This window comes from Podarcis pityusensis, assembly GCF_964106645.2.
Source record: "Podarcis pityusensis genome assembly, chromosome: 4".
Classification (NCBI taxonomy): domain Eukaryota; kingdom Metazoa; phylum Chordata; class Lepidosauria; order Squamata; family Lacertidae; genus Podarcis; species Podarcis pityusensis.
Genome location: NC_138027.1, coordinates 24,894,595 through 24,919,553, shown reverse-complemented (window position 1 = coordinate 24,919,553; position 24,959 = coordinate 24,894,595). Strand labels below are relative to the sequence as shown.

The following is a 24,959-nucleotide window of genomic DNA, read 5'->3' as shown; positions in this document are numbered from 1 at the left end:
ACCCTCACCAGTGTGAATTTCTTCTCCCACCATAACTGTGGTTAAGGGATATGTTGGCACATCCCAGTGAACAAGCCAGGTTCCCTGCTTATCCAGTATCCATCCATATTAGTCAGAATTCTTAACCAGAGTTTGAAGCAGGTCACAAATGCTCATTAAGTGAAGGACCTGGTTGGCCTTCGCTGTGATTAAAGCATCCCTTAAAACTGCACAAGCTCTAAGAGAATAAATAGTGCCGTAACTTAAAACTTCTTCCCACTGTGTGCACAAAAGCTCATGACATAACGAAATGGTAAGAAGTCACAACTGTTGCAAGATCTGTGGACTATGTTGCAGACACTTTGCTCTTTTGGAATACATTCCACTTTGCAGAATTGTGGTGGAAGCTCCACCTTGTGGCAAAGTCCCTGTCTTTTCTGCCAGCCTTGTACCCTACTCAGGAAATTTCTGTTTCTCCAAGCTATCTAACATGTCATGGCCCCTGTGAGACTTATGTGAACATAATATGGTGACTGTGGGCATGTGTGTTTTCTCTTGTCATTTTAGTTGCTTGAGCATGAGGGACAAATAAATTTGGGAAGCCCAGTTTAAAATGTTGTGTTTGTGTATTGCACCATGACTGTGCATGGCACTTTACACTGTGGAGTCACTAAAGGAAAAAAGGAGTTCCCATCCCCTGACAGTTTAGTATCTAACTGAGGGAATATAGAGGCAGTGCTCACAAGGTAGTCATTTGCAAGCAGATGCACTTGCACACACCTAGGCTTAATTTCAGTTGCAGCTGAGGACTAAATACAGCCACTTCAGATCCTACAGTTGGCTGGTGAGGCCTTGTTGGTGCCGCCGCCACTGGGAGCTCTCTGGTTGAAGCTGACCTATAGCAGGGCCTTTTCAGTGGTGGCTCTCCATTTGTGAAAGACCCTCTCTAGTGTGGCCTGTCTGTCTCCATCATAATTAACTCTCAGGAGGAATTTGAAAACATTCCTGTTTTTTACCCAGGCATTTGGAGTACAACTCCAGGATCACAGGATGAAATAATACTTTTTACTGCAATCAATGCCTTTTAAAATGCTTTATACTGTGACTGCTCTTGGTTGTTCTTAACTTTCATTGTTTTTGGAATGTTTTAACTGTTCTAGAATGTTTTCGTTTTAAAATTGTGGAACTGTTTGCTGCCCTGAGCTCCTTCCAGAAGCACAGCAAGATTAATAATAATAATAATAATAATAATAATAATAATCTTAAGTCAAACCCTCACAGAAAAGGTGGGCCTTAATCAGGGATTTGAAGTAAAAGAGAGGTGTTGTCAGATAGGTGTTGTGGGGAATGAGTTCTGAGGATCGTGGACAGCAAGAGAGAAATGATGGAGTCCTGGGAAAATACATAGAAAGCTGCCTTATACTGAATCAGACCATTGATCAATGTGGTTTTCGAGCCCTACCTGGAGATGGCAGAGACCAAACATGGATGTTTTTTCCACGCCCTTTAGCACTGCACTATGACCCATCCCCTGACAAAGCGTTGAGACAAATCAGAATACCTTTGTGAGTTTAGGGTGATACAAAGAGCAAAGGCCAAGACCAGGGATGTCAACAAGGCTGTAGAGAGCTATAAAGGACAAAAGGTTTATTCTGGAACTGCTAAGAAGCCACTGTGGGGGATGCAACAGCTTCCTAGGTTGTATGTATCAGCATGCAAACCTATGAAGTTCAGAGCAGCATCCGCTGGGTTCTCAGGAAGCCTTCTGTCCAAATACATCCTTGTAGGAACTTCTAAAACATTTTGCTTAGTGCTCTTGAAATACTTTTCAATGCTCTTTCTTCTTTCTGTAACATTTGCCATTCTCCTGCTACTGGCTGAAATGGCTTTGTTTGATGCCTGCAATAATTTTGGTATCTATTATATGACATGAATTGAAGGGATGGTTGGTTTAAATTTCAGAAGTAAGCACAAGTAACTTCAAAAGTAATTGATTTTCATAGGGGAGGGAATTATTGGGTAACTCCAATAGAAGCTTCTGAGAAGGTCAGTTTTGCATGGCAGAGTTCTATAAATTGTTACAGATGCATTGTTGCACTTTGAAATTCTGGAACAAATAGCTTGCTTTGAAAAATGTGGGGGAAACAGAGAACAGAACAAATTAAATTACTCACAGCACAGAAGACACCAGGAAGAATGGCAGATGGTGTCAAATTAACTTCTTATGGACCAATTCAGAGATGAATGTTAACAGAAAACCAGAACGGCTACATGGATTAGTGGTGACCGGGCAACAAAATAACCCAAAAATGTTTGCCATGATGGCTGAGGTCTCATGGATCACAGTGGACAAATTAGGAACATAGGAAGCTGCTTTATACCAAGTCAGACCAGTAAGAAAAGCACTGTTTAATGTCTGGATAAGATATAAGGATTTGTTAGAAAATAAAACCCCAAGAGGTTGTCACCAATGGAAGCAAAGGCTCAGAAAAAACTCAATATGGAGGCCAAATGGCCGAAGTATTGGGAAATTTTGGAACAAGAGGGTGACAGATTAAAACTGCAGAGCTTTGAAAAATTAAAAAACAGAGTACGAGATTGGCTCCATTATTATCAAATAATGGAGGCATATAATGTAGCACCCTGCTTGTGGTTAACGCTTAGCTGGAATGAAATATTCAACGCAGCAATAGAGAAATTAAAATAATAATTTATTTGTCAGACAAATAAATGAGAGACACAGTGGTATATGGATACCAAAGCTCTGCCCACTCCAGCCCTGATGGCCAGCACTTATATTTCCTCAGCCCAGCCCCCTTGCTCCTCCTTTGGCTGCCTCTGTCCAATCAGCCTGGTTGAAATTCCTATTGGCTGTTTGCTAGAACCAATCATAAAAGATACACCCATTTCCTATTACTTTTTATGGGAGACAAAGAGCTATATTTCCTTCTATCCATAAATGGCAGACAAGTAGCCATATATCTTACATTTGCCTCGACCAGGCACCTTAATTATCAGATCATCTTTGCCCTATTGCCCTATTGCCCTATTCACTCCAAAACAGATGGCTAATGGTTTTAATTTTTATCTTAAACAGAGATCTTGGGTTCACCTTCTCACACACCATCAATGAAATAAGAATCTAACATAAGAATCTAACATTTCTTACTTTCTAAATCCTTTGCATAATTACATTTAAGCCAATATATTTCATACATAACATATATAGCTTTTTAGAAGGAAAGGAACTTAGTAAAAACAGTTTCCAAAAGCAACCTCTTAAATTTACACCCCCCTTTCAAGCCAGCTGCTGTTTCTATTAGCTCTTGCCCTTTAACCTTAGGAAGATGTGGCTCAAGTCTAATGGGAGGCACCTAGTATTATTTTCTGTTAAACAATAAATCTCACTATTTACCAACTCTTAATTGTGTTTTTGCAGCTTGATTGTATTCTGTAATTTGTATGGTCAATATGACCTTTTGCTCCCAGCCTGTAATTTCCTTTTACAACCCTGAGGCACTGCTATAGATCAGGGGGGCCCTTGATCAAGAAGATAAACATCTGCCAAAGTACTCAGCCAGCTGCTTTATCTCTGGCATGAAACATACAAACATTTGCAAATATATTTTTTAAGCTCATTTTAAAATGCAGACCTTGATCTGATGCCTCAATAACTTGGATAAAAAACTAGGCTTCCTGGTGGAAAAATCAAAGTTGGAAACAGAATTGTTAGACCCTAAAGTTAAGAATTTGTCAAGAATGTATAACTTGCTGTTGAAATGGAATACTCAAGATGAAATGGTGAAATCTGCTATGATTAAATGGGCACAAGATGTTGGACATAATATAATGATGGCCGACTGGGAACAGTTATGGACCACTGGTATGAAGTTTACGGCATGCAATGTCTTAAAAGAGAATTTAATGAAAATGATTTATAGGTGGTACATAACACCAGTCAAGCTTGCAAAAATCTATCATTTGCCCGATAACAAATGTTGGAAATGTAATGTAACTGAAGGTACATTCTTTCACCTTTGGTGGACATGCCCAAAGATTAAGGCATTCTGGGAGATGATCTATAATGAAATGAAAAAGGTATTTAAATATACCTTCCTGAAGAAACCAGAGGCCTTTCTCCTGGGTATGGTCGGCCAATTGGTGCCAAAGAAGGATAGAACTTTCTTTATTGGTGCCAAAGAAGGATAGAACTTTACCTACGGGACCGCCTCTCCTGGTATGCCCCACAGAGAAACTTACGGTCTTCGAATAAAAACATCTTGAAGGTCCCAGGCCCCAGAGAAGTTAGGCTGGCCTCAACTAGAGCCAGGGCTTTTTCGGCTGTGGCTCCGATCTGGTGGAACACTCTGTCACAAGAGACCAGGGCCCTGCGGGACTTGACATCTTTCCGCAGGGCCTGCAAGACAGAGCTGTTCCACCAGGCCTTTGGCCAGGGCACAGCCTGACTCCCTCCCTCGGCAATCTTCGCGGAGCTCTGGCCCAATGGTTGCCAGTGGCTTGAATTAATTAATTTTATAACGAATGATTTTAGACTGTTGTTTATGCTGTACTTTTGTACTGTTTTATTGTTGTTAGCCGCCCTGAGCCCGGCTTCGGCTGGGGAGGGCGGGATATAAATAAAATTTATTATTATTATTATTATTATTATTATTATGTACGCTACAACAGCAGCAAGAATACTTATTGCAAAGTATTGGAAGACACAAGATCTACCCACCAGGGAAAAATGGCAGATGAAGCTGATGGACTACATGGAACTGGCGGAAATGACTGGCAGAATCCGAGACCAGGGAGAAGAGTCGGTGGAAGAAGATTGGAAAAAATTTAAAGTATACTTACAGAAACATTGTAAAATTAATGAGTGTTAGAAGGATGCTGGAATGAAGCTATAAGGTTTTAGTAGAAATGTAACAAAGAATTAAGTAAAAGTTGATTGATAACGGGTTAAAATGAAAAAAAATAAGGTTAGACCGTTAAGATAAATTATAGAATAAAAATTGAGAAAGATGGGAAGAATTTGCTGAAATAGTGAATTGAACTAGAATACAAAAAAAGGGAGGTGTGAGGAGGTCGATGAAACAAGTAAAGGAAAGGTAAAGATATGGAATATTAGATGTGTGTTTTAGTTTTTTCTTTGTTTCTTTTTGCTGTATTGTTGTATTGCTTTTCTATGTTTTTTTTCTTTTTTCTTTTTTATTGTTGTCTTTTTTCTTTTTTTTGTAATTTTTTAAACTTTTAATAAATCTCATTTTTATACCAAGTCAGACCATTGGCTCATCTAGTTCAATATTGCCTACACTGACTGGCAGCCGCTCTCCAGGGTTTAGGTTGAGGATACCTGGAGATGCTGAGGATTGAACCAGGGACTTTCTGCATACAAGGGAGATGCTCTACCACTAAGCACGGACCTTTCTGCACTAAAAACAAACCAGTTTAAAAGTGGTTGCTCTTGGCTAGGTTATACACCATGTGTATATACCCTAGTGGTTATACACCATGTGTATATACCCTAGTGTTTGTTACTAGGGTAATTGCTAGGGTAACCAATGGGTCTTAAACCCTCAGTGACTTCCCCTGCATGTGAAGATAGTCTCCGGTGGATAGAGCGTTCAAGACCAATAGTGGGTCCAACAGCCAATAAGACAGTGTCTACATGTGCTGTAGAGGGAAGTGAGGGGCAGATGGGGCTCGCCAACCTGGGAAGGAAGCCATCTAGGAGAAGGAAACTCTGATCCTAACCCTCTGCTGCCTTGCAAGATATCTTCCAGAGAAGAAAAGGCTAAGGGGTAAACCCTACACAAATCTGGAGCCCCTAAGACAATTGGATGGCACCTTGTATCCCTCCTTCCAGCAACTCCTGCAGCCAAGCTGGTTCCAAACATATTGCTCTGCTTTCCTTTGGACCAAATCTGCAACAGCGGTCTTGTTGTCTGGGCAGCCCAGGACCACCATACACGCTGCCCAGGCTTGCATCCCAGGAAGGTCACTTTGGTGCTGCTAACACAGCGGTTCGATTTCGCTCCTGCAGGTGCACTCCATTGTCTCTCAGGACAGACAGATGCTAACAAGTGTTACTAGTGTTATAGGCAAATAGGACAGGGAAATATTTTGAATGGGGACTTAATTTAAACTGAGGGCAGTAGAGATACTGAAGATTGTTACAGGCTAGCAAGCGTTGGTGCCGGCCTCTCATTTTTTTGTGAGCTAAGAGGAAATTGTTTTCTCTCAATTTTCCAATATTTCTCAGGGCCAATGGTACGATACCTTAGAGCACCAGTAGATAACACTTTTTTAGTCTGAGGACCGCATTTTCCAGTGGGAGCCTTCTGGGGGCTGCATGTAAGGAGTGGGTGGGGCTAGATGCAAAAGCGAGCATGACAATGAGATGTTCCTCTTGCCTTTGGACAGTAGGATTCATTCCCTTCTATTTGCCTGGGCAAATAGAAATGCCTTAACCTGGTGGAGGAAAAATGGTAATGTCAGCCGTTATGTCCTGTCTCTTTGGGGAGGCCATTTAGACTGGAGAAGCCACTGCAGAAAAGTTTCTCTCCTGTTGGAGATACAGTGGTACCTCAAGTTAAGTACTTAATTCGTTCCGGAGGTCCGTTCTTAACCTGAAACTGTTCTTAACCTGAAGCACCACTTTAGCTAATGGGGCCTTCTGCTGCTGCCACGCTGCCGGACCACAATTTCTGTTCTCATCCTGAAGCAAAGTTCTTAACCTGAAGCACTATTTCTGGGTTAGCAGAGGCTGTAACCTGAAGTGTATGTAACCTGAAGCGTCTGTAACCCAAGGTACCACAGTACACAACATACCTCCATTAAGGAAGGATTTCCTGTTTCCCTGGACCTTTGTGTGAGCCTCTTGACTTACTGAGTTCTGCTGATTCTGATGGCTGCATTGTGTATGGTTATTATTTATTGTTTTGTAGTTTTTATTGGTGACTTTGCTAAATTGTCTTGGCCATTTCTTCTGTGATGAAGAGCAGGCAATAAATATCCTAAATAAATAAGGAAGGTATTCAGAAAAGAACTTCAGCTTGGAAGGATGATGGTCCTTCTATCTGAGGGGCTGTTTGGTCCAAGCCTGGCTTAAAGATTAAGAATCATTATGAAGAGAAAGCAGGAGGGGCCTTGAAGCTGCCTATCCCCCATTAGCTTCTGGATATTGCAAGATTTATTGTTTTTCTGTTTTCTAGTAATTATTTCTACATTTGCATATATACATATAAATTAGCATATGCAAATTTTATGGAAACACCTGCCCTCTTTTGTCCTCTCTTTTGGTGATGCATGTCCCCTTTCTGGCCACTCTAGCCTCAAGTGAAAAGCTTAAGATTTGGGGAGGCTGATACGTGAAGTCAATGCAGCAACCATGTGGGTGGGTGGTAATCACAAGGGTCTTTCCTAGCCATCTTTTTCTTCTGCAAGGTTTAATATTTAGAACCATAGCTCTGTGGTTGAGCATCTTCTTTACACACAGAAAGTCCTAGGTTCAATCCCTGGTTTCTCCAGGTAGGGTTGAGAGAATAACTCCTTCCTCAAATCCTGGAGAGCCTCTGTCAGTCAGTGCTAGTCATCCCTGAGCTAGAAGGACCCAATTATTTCACTTTGAATCAGCCAGTTTCCTATGTTGCTGTGTTCATTTGTAACCAATGTTCAGGGCCAATCTAAGGTTTCTTTTATTGTCTCATCTGCACATGAAATCACACCATTTTCTTTCTCTCTCTAAATAATGTTACTTGCATTGACCCCTTTGGGTCTGATGAACTATAAATCTAAATAATGCCTGAGATGATGACCAAGACATTTTTGCGGTACCAGAGAAGTCAAGGACATCTCATTATCCAGGCCTTCCTTCCCTTCCCTTCTACTTCCTTCAGCTTTTGATTAACCTGCAGGTTGTGTAAACAGATCAGAGACTGAAGTGAGTTAAGGGGCCTATTATCTCAGGATAATGAACCGTGTAAATATGTGTTCGGGTGAGAGCCTATGTTGAATCAAGACATAGATTTTATCCATTTTCTGTCACTTGTAGCCAACAGAAACACCACAGCCCAATTAACAGAGATGTAGCCAATTTGCTTGCATCTGAGATGATTAATCATCTTTTGCAGCAACACAGCACAGCTTACATGTAGTGGTTTGTTCCTCTGTCAAATGATACACCACTGAGTCAGATAGATGGAGAGAAGGGTATCTCTCCAGATCAGGGGATTTCAAGCTTAGGTTCTGTGATGAAACGATCAGTCAAGGTGAGCAAGCTGCCCCAAATATAGCTTCTTTACCATCTGCAATTTCAGAGAAACATTCTGTAACATAGGAGCCAGCTCTTAAGGGCTGAGGTCCCTTTGCCCCCCTCCCCATAAAATATTTGGCAGCCCTGTTCTGCGATATATTTATTTGGTGGCCTTTGCCAGTAGCGAGGCCCAGCAGGTCACATTGAGCTTCATACATTGCCCTGGAAAAGTAGTGGGTCAATATCTACCATACACTGTGTTGTGCTCAAAAGGAATAGTTAGTCCCCCTGAACTGTGATATCCCATGGAAACTTATCCAGAGTTCTTCAATGTTCAGGCTTTGGAAAGTTTACTTATTATCAAAGCAAAAATATTTGCTTTTGATCTCATTAAAACCCCTGCTGTTATACCCTTTAGATAGTTAGTAAGAGTAACAGACCAGGACATGGGAGACTGGGGTTCACATCTCTTCAGGCGTAGGCAAACTAGGACCTCCAGATGTTTTGAGACTATAATTCTCATCACCCCTGACCACTGATCCTGATAGCTAGGTATGATGGGAGTTGTAGTCCCAAAACGTATGGAGGGCCGAGTTTGCCTATCCTTGCTCTACTGGGCCATGAAGCTCACTGGCTGACCATGGGCCAGTCACTGTCTCTCATTCTTTCCTACCTCACAGGGTTGTTGTGAGGCTAAAAAGGGAAGAGGGAGAATCATGAGTATGCTACCTTGAGCTCCTTGGAGGAAAGGTAGGATATGTATGTAACAATCAATCAATCAATCAATCAAAAATAAATAAATAAATAAATAAATTGGTGATGGTGAACAACAACAACAACAGGCAATCTTTTCTTTAAAAACAACAGACCTACCATTACTCATCTTCCCCTCTTAGTGGGGCACATTCTACCTTCTCTTCATCATCTAAAAGTTCCATGGTAGCTGCATAGGAGTTGCTGTGCTGGAGGCAGCCCAAGATATTTTGGTGGCTGAGAAAATCCAAATAGAGTAACAGTGGTATATTAATAAATAACAATTCCCAGTTTTCAGTCCTTGAATGACACCCTGTCAAATTGTTGCCCAGTCCTACTTAATATGCCTCAGTTGATATAAAAGGCAGGATGCTCCCCCATTCAAATCACTACCCACACACCCAAGCAGCTAAACGTGTTCTTGTTGTGGCTACCTCTTCTGAGTCATCATCTCAACCCTTCACATCTGACAGTGAGTACCCAAATGAAGAGGCCATGCTCCTGGTGTCTTTCTGGATTGCTGCCAAAGTGTTCCCGAACTCAAGCTGTAAATTCACAGATAAATAATAATGGCCACAGTTTTAATGGGCAAAACTACACGTGACCATTATTCATGTTTTCTGTGGTTGGTTGGTTGGTTGGTTGGTTGGTTAAGTGTGCTTAACCTGGCAGCATTTGTTTTGAAGAAAAATAGGATCCAATTCAGAATTTGCTCATCTGAATCAGGGCCCAGCATAGTACAGGTTTGCTTGCCCCTGTTTAGTATAAATAGCTCTACAAAGTGTTTTACTGCAAACAGCACTTTCAGGGGCAAAGAGCAGCCAGCGGGCTATTCTGAATGCAAGACCCCAATTTGACCTGGGAGCAAGTTTTGGATTGGGATCCATGCAGATTAATAGCTCCACCCCACTAATAAACACCACCAGGTTAAGCACACACACCGCTTTTTAAGTGTGAGTAATTGACACATGTAAAGGCAAAGGTAAAGAGATCCTAAAAACTGTGCATTTGATGCCGCAATTGTTATTTGTACCACTAGAGGTCAGAAGAAAACACAGCCAGAAAAAAAGAATTGCATGCAAATGACACAGGAAGCATCACATCCAAAACTGCACTTTCCGGGCAGCTTATGTTCCCAATTAACAAGACAGCATGTTTCAATTTTTCAAAAATAATTTTATGTTTCCATTGCCTAGCAACCAGGAAGCACATTTTTAAAATAAAGCATATGCCAAGATTTTCCATTGTACTTTATTCTAGTTCACAAGAATACAACTTCACAAGGGGGGTGGGGGAGAGAGAGAACCACCCTGGCAGTATGTTAATTATGTCTTTGTCAAGATGCAACACTCTAGTTAAGAGCCTTATACTTTGAGACTGCAGGTGATTCAAACCAACAGATAAAAGCCCCCAGATAAAACTATGTAAATTTTCACTGCACTTTTCCTCCCAGTTGGCAAACCAGATCTTCCACCCTCTGTTTTGCAAATCGGTTGGCACAAGAAGTGATAAAACTAGCATTCAGTCCATTTCCAGATACCCATGTACTGTGGCTTCACTTTTGGTTTCCATTCAAGATGCTGACATTTCCTTCTGGCTGATTTTATGTGGGATGGTGGCTCCTTTATTTAGCGATGCTCTATCTTGGGGTTTTGTCCTTAGGAATACCCAGTCCCTTCTCTTATGAAGTTGCATCAGCAGCATAAACTATATTCTACTTTTCTTTTTGTACCTCCACACGTTTTCCCTGGTGCCCTTCATCTGTTTAAGAACTAAACCAGCAATCAGACCATTGATCACCACACTGAAAGAGTAGGAAGACTTGAGTGTAAAAGAAGGATTAAGGGGTGTGTTAGGCAAAGTAAGCTGTGTTGGTTCATGATAAGTAAATCCAAAATCCACTGTCAGGCCATTAGGACAAACTAAAACATTGCTAACTTTGACCCTGGTTTGCACATCATGGTAGCCAAGGTTTTTCCTATGGTTACAGGTTGTGGTTAAGCAGAGTTCCTGTTGAAATTTTGGCTTCGCTGCATTGCCACACTGTGCTAAAAGGACCAGGGAGAAGCAAAGTGGGTGTGAAATCCTTTCTGGGAGCCAACATAGTTGTCCTGGAATAAACTGTAGTTTGGCTTTCTGTGACAACCAAATGAAACCTATGAAGGAGCAAGCTTTTAACTTCTCCAGAACCTGCCTACCTCCCAAGTGGAGCCAAAACTATTTAAGTCTTTTATCTCCTCCCATATGCCGTCTTAAGACTGTAGTGTAGACTCCATGACTTTGACATTAAGACCATATTCAATGCCATACATTTAAAGCACTATGATATAGTCATGACTTCCCACAAAGAATTCTGGGAGCTGTGGTTTGTTAAGGGTGCTGAGAGTTTTTAGAAGGTTCCCATTCTTCTCAGAGTAGTTTAACTCCTCTTCCTAGGGAACCCTAACTCGTCTACCCCTGCTTTGTTTTACATCTAGCCTGAGGGAAGGTTCTGGAAAAATTCAAATGTTTTCTCGCTATTTTGGGACATTTTGGTTGGTCTAAGAGATATTCACCTGACTGTAGATATTGGATCTTTATCATCTGTAGACACTATAAAGATTTGTAGCATGCATCCAAGGCTTTTAATTAAAAGGATCTGTAGGTACCATCAATATAACATGGTGGTAACAGTATCTCAGACTGAAAACTGCATTTCAGACTTCTTTCAGAGAAAAGCCCACACTTCAGGATTTCAGGTCGCTTTTCTGCAAGAAATTGAACAGTATTTTTTAATTTCAGTTGAATTTTCCATGCATTCTTATTGCTTGGTGCGGTGAAATCGTGCTTCATAGGATGTGAATGGCATTTATTTTCATCACTGTGCATCAGAAAAGAAATGTGTCCTGACTCCCTTCAATATGTCACCTCAAAACCATTTGGCAAGAAGGGAGAGAGATTTTCTGAAAACAACAGTGGCTTCCTTTTTTCTTTTTCTTTTTGCAACTGAATATATTTGCAGCTGAGTATTAATCTACAGCCATTACTCATCACCACTGAATGCAAGTTGATCTTGCACAAACAATTAACATGGCACATTGCAACAAATGGAAAGGAATTAAAAATTAAGCTGCATACCACAGACTACAAACTCTGTTACTAAACCAGAGGGCAGTTTAAAACAACGAAAAACAAAACCCTGAACTGCTGTATTGGCTACAAATGTACAGAGCAATCCTAACTATAGGAAGCCGGTGGAAATTAATGTCAAGTTAAGTAAAGCCAGTATAAGCTTTGCACTTCCCTAGATCTTCCTTTGGCATAAGTTCTCCCATTTAAATCCCCTTTCAGGAGTGGGGCTGCTGCCAGCTGAGTCTGCCTGAGCCTGGCAGAGGGACAACAAAAAGCTTTTAATATACTGTACAATTTGACTTACATGACCCTTACTGCTAGTGTAAGTTCCGCCAGGTAACCAGATCACATAGAATCATAGAACTGTGGAGCTGGAAGGGACCCCAAGGTGGGCAGAATGGGAAGCTTCATGCTGGCAGAGACAAGCACTGGCCAGCAGGGCTGGGCAGAGGGACACCTTTGCCTAGTCCAACCCCCCTACCCAGCCCAGTGCAAAGGTTGGCTTAGATTGCAGTCGCAGCATGTGCAGCTGCAACAACTGCATAATGCGTCCCAGTTTAGCCCTGCTTTCCCTCCCGTCATTGTCAGCCCTGTGTTTGAATGTTATATTGTAAGCTCCTTGGGGCAGAGCCCTGTCGTCTTATCCTCTGCAAAATGTCATGACTACAGATGGCGCTGTGTAAATAATTAGAATTGTAGCAAAGGCACTAACAGCTGCTGGAGTTAGGGCATCTTGAGAATATAGGCTTCCTCGCAGTTCCTAGGCAAGGCATTTTTTTGGCATTAATCTGGGGTGAAACTGCTTAAAAAATATCCCTTTGTATTTGAAAGGGGAGGAAAAATGACTCACTGGGTTGGAATTGTTCGCTTCTCAATGCTGGCATGGAGGAGGTCCATCTAGAACAGCTCTTTTTTGTTGCAAGTATTTTCCTCCTATGAAGATAATAAACCTTGACATTCAAGTCAATTTGTCCCCTTCTGAGACAAGGCTCTGATGCTGGCAAATAGAGACACATACTGGCACGTAGCCTTATTAGTATCGATGGGAATTTTTGTAATGTAACGGGTTTAGAAGGGGCCAGTGGGTGTCAGCTACCGAATGCTCAAAGCAGGGTTGGGTGTGCTGTATCGAAAGTCCAATTTCAAGAATGACACATCCTTCAAGAAACTGTCCCAAACCATCTCTATAGTTATGCTGTATCATCTCAGTCTTCATGTTTTCCTCCATGATGGTAGAGTACGCACAGTGCATGTTGAAGGACTAGATGGGCAAATAGTCTAGCCTAGTATAAGATCACTTCCTACATTCCCGCCAATGACCTCATTCTCCTTCCTGAGCAATTTCCACGCAGGCTGATGTCATTGTTGAAAGTCATTAGAAATTATTGCCATGCTCTTGGATTCAGTGGAGATGTCCAGCTACCGATGACTCCAAAAGACTCTGTAGGAAGGGGGCAGTAAGGTTTGGAACAGCACTGGCAGAGTTTAGTTTAGAAAACCCTTCCAACTTCCTTTCGCCAATGCTTTATTTATCTGGGGCTGCGGGGTAAGTTAGGCTGAGAACTAGTGGCTGCACAGGTTCACACAGTGAGCTTCATGGCTGAGGTTGGTGGTAGAAAGTGTGGGATATTGCTCTAGCGGAAAAGCTGGCTGGTGTGAGTAGGACTGGGAGAAAAATGAAAGTAAAATATATGTTAGAAGGTAATATCCATTTACTGAATGCGGCAGCTAGCCTGGTGACTGGGAGTGGCCGCCGGTACCACATAACACTGGTCCTGAGAGATCTGCATTGGCTCCCAGTACGTTTCTGAGCACAATTCAAAGTGTTGGTGCTGACCTCTAAAGCCCTAAATGGCCTCGGTCCTGTATAGCGTCTCCACCCCCATCGTTCAGCCTGGACGCTGAGATCCAGCGCTGAGGGCCTTCTGGCGGTTCCCTCATTGCGAGAAGTGAGGTTACAGGGAACCAGACAGAGCGCCTTCTCAGTAGTGGCACCCACCCTGTGGAACACCCTCCCTTCAGATGTGAAGGAAATAAGCAGCTATCCTGTCTTTAAAAGACATCGGAAGGCAGCCCAGTTTAGGGAAGTTTTTAATATTTAATGCTGTATTGTTTTTAACACTTGATTGGGAGCCGCCCAGAGTGGCTGGGGAAACTCAGTCAGATGGGCGGGGTATAAATAAATAAATAAATAAATAAATAAATAAATAATAAAAATTGTGTATTCAACAAAGCAGGTTGATTTTTGTGGGGTGCGGAGGCAGCGGGCTTCAACTTAGAAGGCCACCTCTAGCTTTGAGTCCCCAGTGCCTCGTTCCTCCTTGCAAATGTGCTCAGCTTAGTTTTGTGTTTTTTTGAAGAAAGTGTTTCTGGCACTTATCCTGAGTAATGGGAACCAATGTTTCAGTGCAAAGCATTAGATGAGACTGCTGCAGAGGAGGATCAATATTCACAATGAAGATTGCAGGTTTGACAGATCGAAACACATTCTGTTTCCCTGAGAATCAATAACTATATCAGCTACCAGTGGCTTTCCAAAGTACCTTTCTTTTATGCAAGGTGGTGCCACCACAAATGCAATTAAGTACAAACATTTATAAAGGCGCACTAAACAGCATATCTTCATCCTGGTTGGAATTGCAGCATATTCAGTGAATTTAACTGCACTGTTCTGTAGGTCCTTGAGACGTCTGTAAAACTAAAGCTAGGACAAATGGATCTGCATAGTAATAGTGAGAGAATAGCATCTGATGTCAGTTTAAAACACTCTTTTTCTTCCTAAAGTAGCATACCAGCATGCCTAACACACAGGGGAACAGGTATTATTATTATTATTATTATTATTATTATTATTATTAGATATAAAGGTAAAGGGACCCCTGACCATTAGGTCCAGTTATGGCTGACTCTGGGGTTGCGCTCATCTCACTTTATTGGCTGAGGGAGCCGGCGTACAGCTTCCAAGTCATGTGGCCTGCAGGATGAAGCCACTTCTGGCGAACCAGAGCTGCACACGGAAATGCCGTTTACCTTCCCGCCGGAGCGGTACCTATTTATCTACTTGCACTTTGACATGCTTTCGAACTGCTAGGTTGGCAGGAGCAGGGACTGAGCAATGGGAGCTCACCCCGTCGCGGGGATTTGAACTGCCAACCTTCTGATTGGCAAGTCCTAGGCTCTGTGGTTTAACCCACAGCGCCACCCACGTCCCATTATTAGATATACATAAAACTTAATGTCAAGATAGGCTTGAATGCCCCACCCTCACTTTGATATTTGAAAAATCAGCATAAACAGCCAGTAAGAGTTAAAAGACAGCATGTTGGAGCCAGTGGCTGGGCGGGCCAGGATGAGGAAGAAAGGAAGCCTTCATGTGCCGAGCCCAGAGCACTGACCCATCGAGCTCAGCATTGCCTATCAACAGAATCATGGAAGTGTAGAGTGGGAAGGGACCACAAAGATCTTCTAGTCCAACTCCCTGCAATGCTGGTATGTTTGCCCAATGTGGAACTCGAACCCACAACCCTGAGACTAAGAGTCCCATGCTCTACTGACTGAGCTGACAGGAAGCAGCCAGCCAGAGTCTCAGGCTGAGGTCTTTCCCAGTTCTGCCAGATACATATTAATACATATTAATTAGAAATACCAGGGGTTTCATGCATGCAAAGCATTTCATATATTTTTTTAATTACATTTGTATTCTACTTTTCCTCCAAGGAGCTCAAAGAGTTGTATGCCATTCTCCCTGCCACCCTATTTTATCTTCATAATAATAACAACGCTGTGGGGATGGTTAGGCTGAGATGCGGTGACTGGCCCAAGGTCACCCAGTGAGTTCCATAGCTGAGTAGGGGTTTGAACCCTGGTGTCCCAGGAACCTAGTTCAGTACACTTTAACTGTTACACCACAGTGGCTCTCAAAGCATGCCTTGAACCCTTCTCCCAAATTGCAGCTGGGAATTGGCTGAGAACATCTGTGGTCATGCTGTTGCCAAGTAACATAGGTGAAAACTCCCTGGGGTCCTTGAGCACCCACAACATTCCCTGTGAAGGGACTGGGCACCCACAAATTTCAGTGCCAGGGCCATGCATGCTGCATGGCACCCATGGCCCCAGGCACCCATGGTCACGGGGCCAAGCTGGCACTCCTGCCAAGTAATTTAAAGCCATCTGAATTTCTGTATTGGAGGAGGGAGAGTGCAGGGATGGCAGAAAGTGGTGGGTAGGTGGGCTCACTTGCATGTAGCCTCCAAACGCAGGTGGCGCAGTGGTTTAAACCACAGAGCCTCTTGGGCTTGCCGATTGGAAGGTTGGCAGTTTGAATCCGCCCAACGGGGTGAGCTCCCATTGCTGTGTCCCAGCTCCTGCCATCCTAGCAGTTTAAAAGCATACCAGTGCAAGTAGATAAATAAGTACCGCTGCGGCTGTAAGGTCCATTGCGTTTCCGTGCACTCTGGCACTCGTCACGGTGTCCTGTTGCTCTAGTAGCAGTTTAGTCATGCTGGCCACATGACCTGGAAAGCTATCTGTGGACAAATGCCAGCTCCCTCGGCCTGAAGCGAGATGAGCACCACAGAGATGAGTGCCGCACCCTATAGTTGCCTTTGACTGGACTTAACCGTCCAGGGGTCCTTTGCCTTTGCCTTCACCTACCCATAAAAGGCCTTACACCCCAAAATGAAGGTTCCTCACCCCTGGAAGAGAAGATGTATCCCATCATGACTTATGAAAGCACTTAATGTTGCAGTTATGCTCAAAGCTCTTTGGAGTGCTGCATTGTGCTATTATGATGGTTGAACAATACAATCCTCTGAGATCACCGAAAGTCCTGCAGCTCTCACTTGTTGATTCTCTTCTCTGGCTCTGGTAGAGAAACCTGGGGCCACATTAGTGGCCTGGTCAGGCCAGCTTGGCAGGCTTATCACAGGAAGTAATAAAAATAGCAAGTGCTTTACTAGAAGCACAATAGGGTGACTGGCAAGTTTTATAACTGGTTCTTCTACATTTGTTAGGGGGAGAAATAAATCCCTGGTTTCTCTGGGGCTTTTCAGTGGTTCTTTTTTTAAAAGCAGTTTGTAAATAAAGCTCTTACATGTTAAGGGAGAGAATGAAGTGTGCTGCTGGTGGTTGGGCAGGCTTTATAATTGAATGGGCTGTCTCTCCAAGCAGGGTTCATGGACTCAATAATTCCACTTCCAAAAGGAATGCATTCTCCTGACAAGCATTTATTGTGAGTCCTATTCTGTATGAATGGTAAGATTCGAAGACTGCAGTGGGGAAGAGAGTAGGCTGCAATGGAAGAATCCTAGAATCAGAGAACTGCAGAGTTGGAAGGGATCCTGAGGGTCATCTAGGCCAACTTCCTGCAATGCAGGGCTCAAGGTTTCACCCCTGCCCCATTTACTAGGAACATGAGAAGCTACTTTACACCAAGCTGGGCCAATTGTCCATCTTGTGCTAAGCTCTCTGACTGGCAGCTCCTCTCAGGGAGAGTTCTTTTGTATGACCCTCTGACTAAACACCAGGAAGGACTTTCTGACAGGTGGGTGACCACCAATCCGGGATTCTTTGGTTTAGATTCCTGTATTGCTGGGGGTAGACTAGAGGACCCTTGGGGTGCCTTCCAACTCTATGATTCTATGGGTTCCGTTAAACTTGGAGTACCAAAGATTACATTGGGGGAGTTCTGCATGCAGAGCATTTGTTCCATCACTGAGTTGTGGTTCAATTCTCCCCATACTCCATCTCTTTACATTTTATATCCCATCCTCTTCTGTCTCCACAACTGTTCCTGTATAAGGTTGCCAAACGTAGATTTCAAAAATTCTGGTTCCTTAAAGAAAATTCAATAAAAAGCATTTGGGGGGGGGGGGGAATTCTGGTTCCTGTCAGGCCAAGAGGTCATGGACTTTGTTAGCAGGACCCACACATCGGGTCTTTTCAGTGCAGCTGGGCATATCGCAAAACAGATTTCTGGGGAGAAGTCAGCCACCCACTCTCTTAAAATTGCTCTGAGACATCTATACATCGAAATTAGCATCTGCAGTGTTTAAGCAAATATTGCCATGAGCCAATGCCCCAAGGCCTTTAAGTACTTAGCACTAGTGGAACTGGTGGATTGGACTCCACAGACAGCAGGGGTAATAGTAAAAGCTACCTGTTTGCTCCTGTGGCAGTGCTGGTAGATGCAGCTGGCTGAACCTTTGCTTGGGAGATGAGGGTTCAATTGCCCATGCAGCAGTGAAGCTCACCAGGTAACCTTGGGCCAATTCCTCCTGTCTTTAGGTGTGACCTAGCTCACAGGATAAGAGGGGGAGGGCAACATATGGCAGGATATCAGTGGAATATAAACGGAGGGATATAAATGGAATAATAAACCAACCAAACAAATATTTTTACAAAATATGCATAATGCCCGTTTGGGTGGCATTCATGTTGTAAATATAACATGTGCTCTAGCAACTGAAACATAGGCAAACACATCAATGTCTATAACTCATCCTGTTGTCTCACCAGTGACTGAACTAAGCTCCAGTATGTGTTAGGGTTAGTTCAGTGCCAGAGAATATGCTTTGCATGGATGCATGCTGAAGGTGCAAGTTTAACCCCTGAAGGATCCCATCCATGGAAGGAGCTCTGCCTAACATTTTGGGGAACCCAGAAGGGTCGTAGCTCAGAGTACAGCCTGCAGAGGATTCCAGGTTCAATCCGTGGTATCTCCAGATAGGGCTGACTGGAGAGCGACTACCAGTTAATGTCAGCAGTTCTGAGCTAGATGCATCAATGGTTTGAATCGGTATAAGGCAGTTTCCTGTGTTCCTGTGTTTCCTATGTTCAGACTTTTCCTAGCCACTGCCTGTCCGAGTGGCCACTTACTTGCAAAATGGACCAAAAGGCATGGTGGTTTGTTGTTTTTTTATGTTCAGATCAATCATTCTCCAAATACTCTCAGCCAGTGTGAGAAAGCTGTGACCTGCCTTGCACGGAGGAGCATGGTTACGTAAGCCCAAACCAGACAGAGAGCACTTCTTTTGTTTTGGAACAGAGGGGTGCAAATGGGACCAGAAGCAACCCAGGGAGGAGTTAATTAAGGAAGGGGGGAAGTGTAAGGGGGTCCCATCTTATTTGTTTGGGGAAGCTATTAACTCTTTGCTGTAGCAGTCTTGGAGGTGTTTGCTGTGATGGGATCATAACCCGGCCTCCTCAATCATCCCCCTCCCATGGGGTTTGGGTGGGGAATCACAGATGTCAGGAAAACTCATTTGGTGGCATTAATCAAAATGGATTAGATTGAGCGGCATCAAGGCTACCCTGTTAGCACAGCATCAAAGAGACGTCCTCTCTGCCCCAGTGGCCTGCATTGTCCACTGCTTTGAAATTCTGGAGCCATCCAAACATTTACTGAAGGGGCAGGGTTGCTGCGTTGTGGCTAAAAGCTCACTGGAGCCTAATCCCTCATGCACTTCTGTCTCCTCTGTTTACACTATAACTGGGTTAAGTAATCTGGTGCATTGGGGTGTTGGTGGCTGGAGGAGTTCAGAGCCTCAATTAAGATCCCAGCCAGCTTGTCTGTTCCAACTGTTTCGTGATGGCTGGACTGCCACAGAGCCAGTTCGTGCTGGTATGAACAAATACGCTCCCACATTTGTGACATTGGTACAGTGTTTCTAAAGCCAGAAGGTTTTATTGGCTGTTGCTTGAAGAAGTGCCTTTCTTTTTCCCTCTGCCCAGGAAGGAAAACAGATTGGGATTAGATTTTTGAAACAGGCCTGGTTTCTGCACCGTACTGTCGAACAGTGGGGGGCAGCGGCGTTAAAGTACCACAGGTGTTTATTTGGAAACGTGTTCTGGGGAGAATATAAAATTATGCAGTAGATATGACATTGCAGTGGGTGCTGTATTTTTATTTTAAATGCCACAAATGAATTTATGCATTGAGTAAATACAATCACCAGCTACCATATGTTTGACATTTCATAGATGAAAGTATGGCAGATTAATATATCTGTGGCTTATGGCAATTGTCTTTCCTAGAAGACAATGAGCGTCATTGACTTGTGAGGCAGGTGAGTGAAGGGTTTGCCAACAAGAATAAGATCGGAAGTGGGGCTGGGGGGGCAGGACCTGACACTTCAATGGACACCAGTACTCACAGCATCAGGGATGGGGGGATATGTTATGCCCCTTCCACAAGAGTGTTTGGGTTACAGTCCATTTGCTTTCTACCATAGAAATCGATGCAAGCACCATGGACAGGCAGGGTGCTTGCAAAGTGTTCCTCAGGGTTCAATATACATGGGATTTATTCAGTGCAATTCCTTTTGGTTTTCTTCCCTAGACAACATCTTCCATTGACCCTGAGAGAACTCTCCAGCTATTCATGCATTTTCTAAATTGTCCCTCATGATCACAAAGGGACATAGTGGTAGCACTCAGGGATATTTATTGGCTGTGTTGACCTTTTAACACTGTGACAAACAACACTCATTCATTGAGGGGAGTGAAAACAGGCTGTTTTCTAGTTTTCAAAAAAATGCAATTCAGCTATCTGACTGCCTTCTTCACATGGGGCCACAGACACGGACTCTCTGTCTCTCACTCACTGTCTCATTCACACACTCTACCCCCCACCTTAAAAAAAGTGCTTGGAAAAGTTCACCTGGTTTTTAGATATAGCAGCGTGATTACGTAAGAACATCCTGATGGAAATGACAGCATTTGTGGTGCTTATGGAGATTATCAGTGGCTACTAGCCACAATGGCTATGTATCTACCTCCACTACTGGAGGCAATATGCCTCTGAATTCCAGTTGCTGTTGGACTCAGATCCTTTTTGTGGGCTTCCCATAGGCATCTGGTTGTGGGAACAAGGATCCATTGGCCTGATCCAGCAAGCTCTTCTTATGTTCTGTGTGACAGCTAATTCAGGTAAACTCTCTAGATTCTTGCAGGCTAAATAGTTGTGTAGAAACTGGGGCTTCTCTCCCAATCCTAGCAACCAAGACGGAGCCATAGCTATGGGGGAGGGCTGGCCAGGATTTTTGTCCCGGGTGAAGCCTCCAGAGGGGCACCATTGAGGTTCCCATCCTGTGTGTGTGTGTGTGTGTGTGTGTGTACGCAAATGTGTGGGGGGGGTGTGTGTGTGCCAAACTGGGTCTTTGATCTGGGTGAAATAAAGCCCAGTTTCGCCCCTGTCTAAGAGAATCTGCAGGGAAGGAGGTAGCTTTTGAGATATTTGGGGCCTAAGTCATTCAGGGCTTTAAATACCAATGTGAGCAACTTGAATTGGGTCTGGAAATGAACTGGCAACTCATAGAATCATAGAATCTTAGAGTTGGAAGGGACCCCAGGGTCATCTTGTCCACCCCCTGTAATGTAGGCATCTCACCTAAAGCATCCATGACAGATGGCCCTCCAACCAATGCTTAAAAACCTCCAAGGAAGGAAAGTCCACTCAATAATTAAAGAGGAGGCTGCAGTAATGCATAATTAGCCTAAACCTACCTTACAGGGTTGTTGTGAGGATGAAATCGGGAGGAGAACCATCTGCACCACCTTGAGATCCTTGGAAGATAAAGGTAGCATAGACATGTAATAAATAAATAAATAAATAAATAAATAAAAATAATGGAGGGGAAGGGTGTAAGAATAAAGGTGTTGCACACATCCTATTTTCATCTTCTAAAGTTTGGAAGACATGAAATGTCCTCAGAAGTATTTTTTAAAAAAAAAAAAAATCCCTGGTGGTCAGATTTGAGAAACTCTGCTTTATATAGGTTGCTGTGCTTTGTTGAAAGTCCCTTTAGAACATGCTCAGCAGTTTGAAAGACAAACAAACAAACCTTCCCTCTTATACAAACGATGTTTGTTAGCTTTGGTACCTGAGGCAGATTAAGTTTGGAATCTGTGTCCATGTTGTTTCAAACACATCCCAAAACATCCCACAGTTAATTGCTCAGGAAACTGCTGAAGAATGGTGTGGGAACTTGTGGCGGGGGAGATAACTTAATTTGAAACATTTAAGTGTCTCAGAGAATAGAATCTCTTATTTTGAGCTTTCAGTTTTTATTAGTTTCCAAATAACAGACTGCAAACCAGGACACAGAATGTTGCACTGGAGAGAATTAATTGTGTTCTGTCAGTGGTGTACCAGCAACTAGCATAATGGAACTGTTACAGTCACTTAACCGTGATGGAGTTCGTCTTGTCCTTTGGACTATGGCAGAGGTTTAATAATAATAATAATAATAATAATAATAATAATAATTTCACCTGCCTTTCAACTCAAGTTCCCAGGGCAGGTTACAACAATTTCAGATACAATATTAAAAAGAGTCTAAACCCCCAACCACTCAGAAAACTAGGAATAGACTTTCAATAAACATTCAGACTCTTGGGTTCTTACCCAAGATATTACAAGGTTTATCTTCATTTCCCTCTCCAAAGCTTTTTCCTTGCTGGCTTTTTATCCCATTAAAATTCTTGCCCTTGATAGTCTTTGAGTGAGCCCAAATGAAAACACCTTCCCCTATTCTGACAAAGTCTCTTTTAACAGGCGTTCCAAAGAAAGTTTTCATAGTTCATTCTTCATCGCTTTGTTAATTATCCTCCCTTGGTAGGAGAGATAATGCAGCCCACCTACATTATGTCTTGGCAACTGAAGCTTTTTTTTTGCAGAGTGCATATTCGAAATAGGATAGAGGCGGGAATTGTATACACATCTACCTGGCTTTTAAGAGTTTTATACACTGTTGTATACGTTCTGGTTGTATAGGGTCCTTTAATTCACAGCAGGTTAAGGGGGGGGAAATAATTTATGAAATGACTCAAAAGTATGCTTGTTATGCCTAGCAATGGATTTTGTGGGATTTGCTGGGTATTTGAAAGGTATTAAGTTTTAATCTTGCGGAGCAATATTTGCCTTAAACCTGGTAGGAATGTGTCAGTACTGGCCCGGTTTTGTTGCTTTTTTAAAAAATGCACTGAAGGTATCTATGTCCTGGTAAATAGGCAGTTGGAGCATATATCACAGATTATATCTCATATGCTCTAACCACCCCTATTTACCAGGGATGGTCCCTGTTTTCTGGTGCCTGGCTCTGGTAAATCATTGGCCCGGCTTGGATAATTATGCATTGATTTATTGTTTCATGCAAACTTGGAAACTATGGTTACCAACCTCAGCCCAAGCAAGGTTATTAAACCAACTTCAAAGGAAACAAGGAACAATGTTTAAGAAGCAGGGCTCTGCAACAAAATGTTGCAGTGTATCCCTGATGTACAGGGACACGGGTGGCGTTGTGGGTTAAACCACAGAGCCTAGGGCTTGCCGATCAGAAGGTCGGCGGTTCGAATCCCTGCGACGGGGTGAGCTCCCGTAGCTCGGTCCCTGCTCCTGCCAACCTAGCAATTCGAAAGCATGTCAAAGTGCAAGTAGATAAATAGGTACCGCTCCAGCAGGAAGGTAAACAGCGTTTCCGTGCGCTGCTCTGGTTCGCCAGAAGCGGCTTAGTCATGCTGGCCACATGACCTAGAAGCTGTACACCGGCTCCCTTGGCCAATAAAGCGAGATGAGCGCTGCAACCCCAGAGTCGGTCACAACTGGACCTAATGGTCAGGGGTCCCTTTACACTTTATCCCTGGTGTACATGCATCACCTGGTTCCTTTGCTCCTCTGACCCATCCTGTGTCCTTTCTCAATAAACTGAAGCCCACCCACCTACTCTTTTCACACTGCCCTCTCTAAGACATGTTGTTCAGAAACCCACACATACTAAAACACATTACAATAATTCCCATTGGAAACAATGGAACCGTATCTGAATGCTCACTGGAAATAACGGGAGCTCTGAATGTCAGCTTTCATGACAGGGCTCCATTGAAATAAATGCAGGCTTCAATGATAAATGTAATGCAAACATGTTAACTGCTCACTTGAATAGAATAGGAAATGGTCAGAAAACAGTCTGGAAAATTTCATTATACCCAGTTCTCACCTTGGACCTGATGCTGGAGGTGATGGAAGAAATCTATCCTGCCTTGCTGAATATGTAGAAAATAATAAGAAAGGTCAAGGGGAAAGGAAAGGAGAGACTTGGCTTGCTTTAATCTACATGTAAATTCTCATATACTCCATTGCTGCATTCAGATGGCACTTTATCCCGTTTTCCTGATGTTTCCTTACCTTGAAATCATGCCACACTGTTGTGACATTTTGGTTGTTCCTCCTAATAAAAGTGTAGGTATCGCAGGGGGCGACTAGGGGGCGCATTGGAAGATGGCTGACAATACCATCTCTCTGACCCATACGGGGTAATTAAGAGGCTGTTATTGGAGTAGGCAGCCTCCCTTGTTGCCCCAAGGAAATGGGGAACACTGCCCTTGCCTGCTGTGCCCATAAATCACCCCCTAATTCGAAAGAAGGGGGTGAGGGCCCTAGGCAGAATGCCCCCGTGTGGACCTCGGCTCTCCTGGACGCTGTCTCTGATCGCGCACTAGCTGCAGCAATTTGGAATAATTAATTACAAAAGAAGCAAATGCATATATTTCAAGTGAAGAAGGGGAGTGAAGTCTGCTAATTTAAGTGACCTCTGCGAAAGAAGACGACGGGTTGGAGAAACAGGAATATTTTACGATGAAGATACACCAAAGGCTGGGTATGTTGACAACGGGACTGAATGGGGGGGGGGGACCTTTTTTACTTTCCTTCTATGTGATTTACAAGAACCCCTCCTCATTAGAATCGTCGGTTGAACTGACCCAAGCAGGATGATTAAGGTCTGTGTGGAGATAAACTTTAACCAAAAGTATGCTTTATGGAGACCGAGAAGCAATAAGAGCTTTTGGGAATGGCGCA

General features: G+C 43.2%; 1 long non-coding RNA gene across 2 annotated transcripts; it reads right to left on the bottom strand.

Annotated features, from left to right (window-relative positions):
- Positions 1–1,318: 1,318 nt before the first annotated feature.
- LOC308476544 lies at positions 1,319–16,912 on the bottom strand. 2 transcript variants are annotated; one of them, XR_013985927.1, is made up of 5 exons: positions 16,796–16,912; positions 12,954–13,768; positions 11,548–11,739; positions 9,113–9,229; positions 1,319–1,878 (listed from the first exon to the last, which is right to left on the bottom strand). It is a non-coding gene; the product is annotated as an uncharacterized lncRNA (long non-coding RNA). The 2 variants fall into 2 exon arrangements; XR_013985928.1 differs by lacking the exon at positions 1,319–1,878 and adding an exon at positions 6,260–6,456.
- Positions 16,913–24,959: the final 8,047 nt, after the last annotated feature.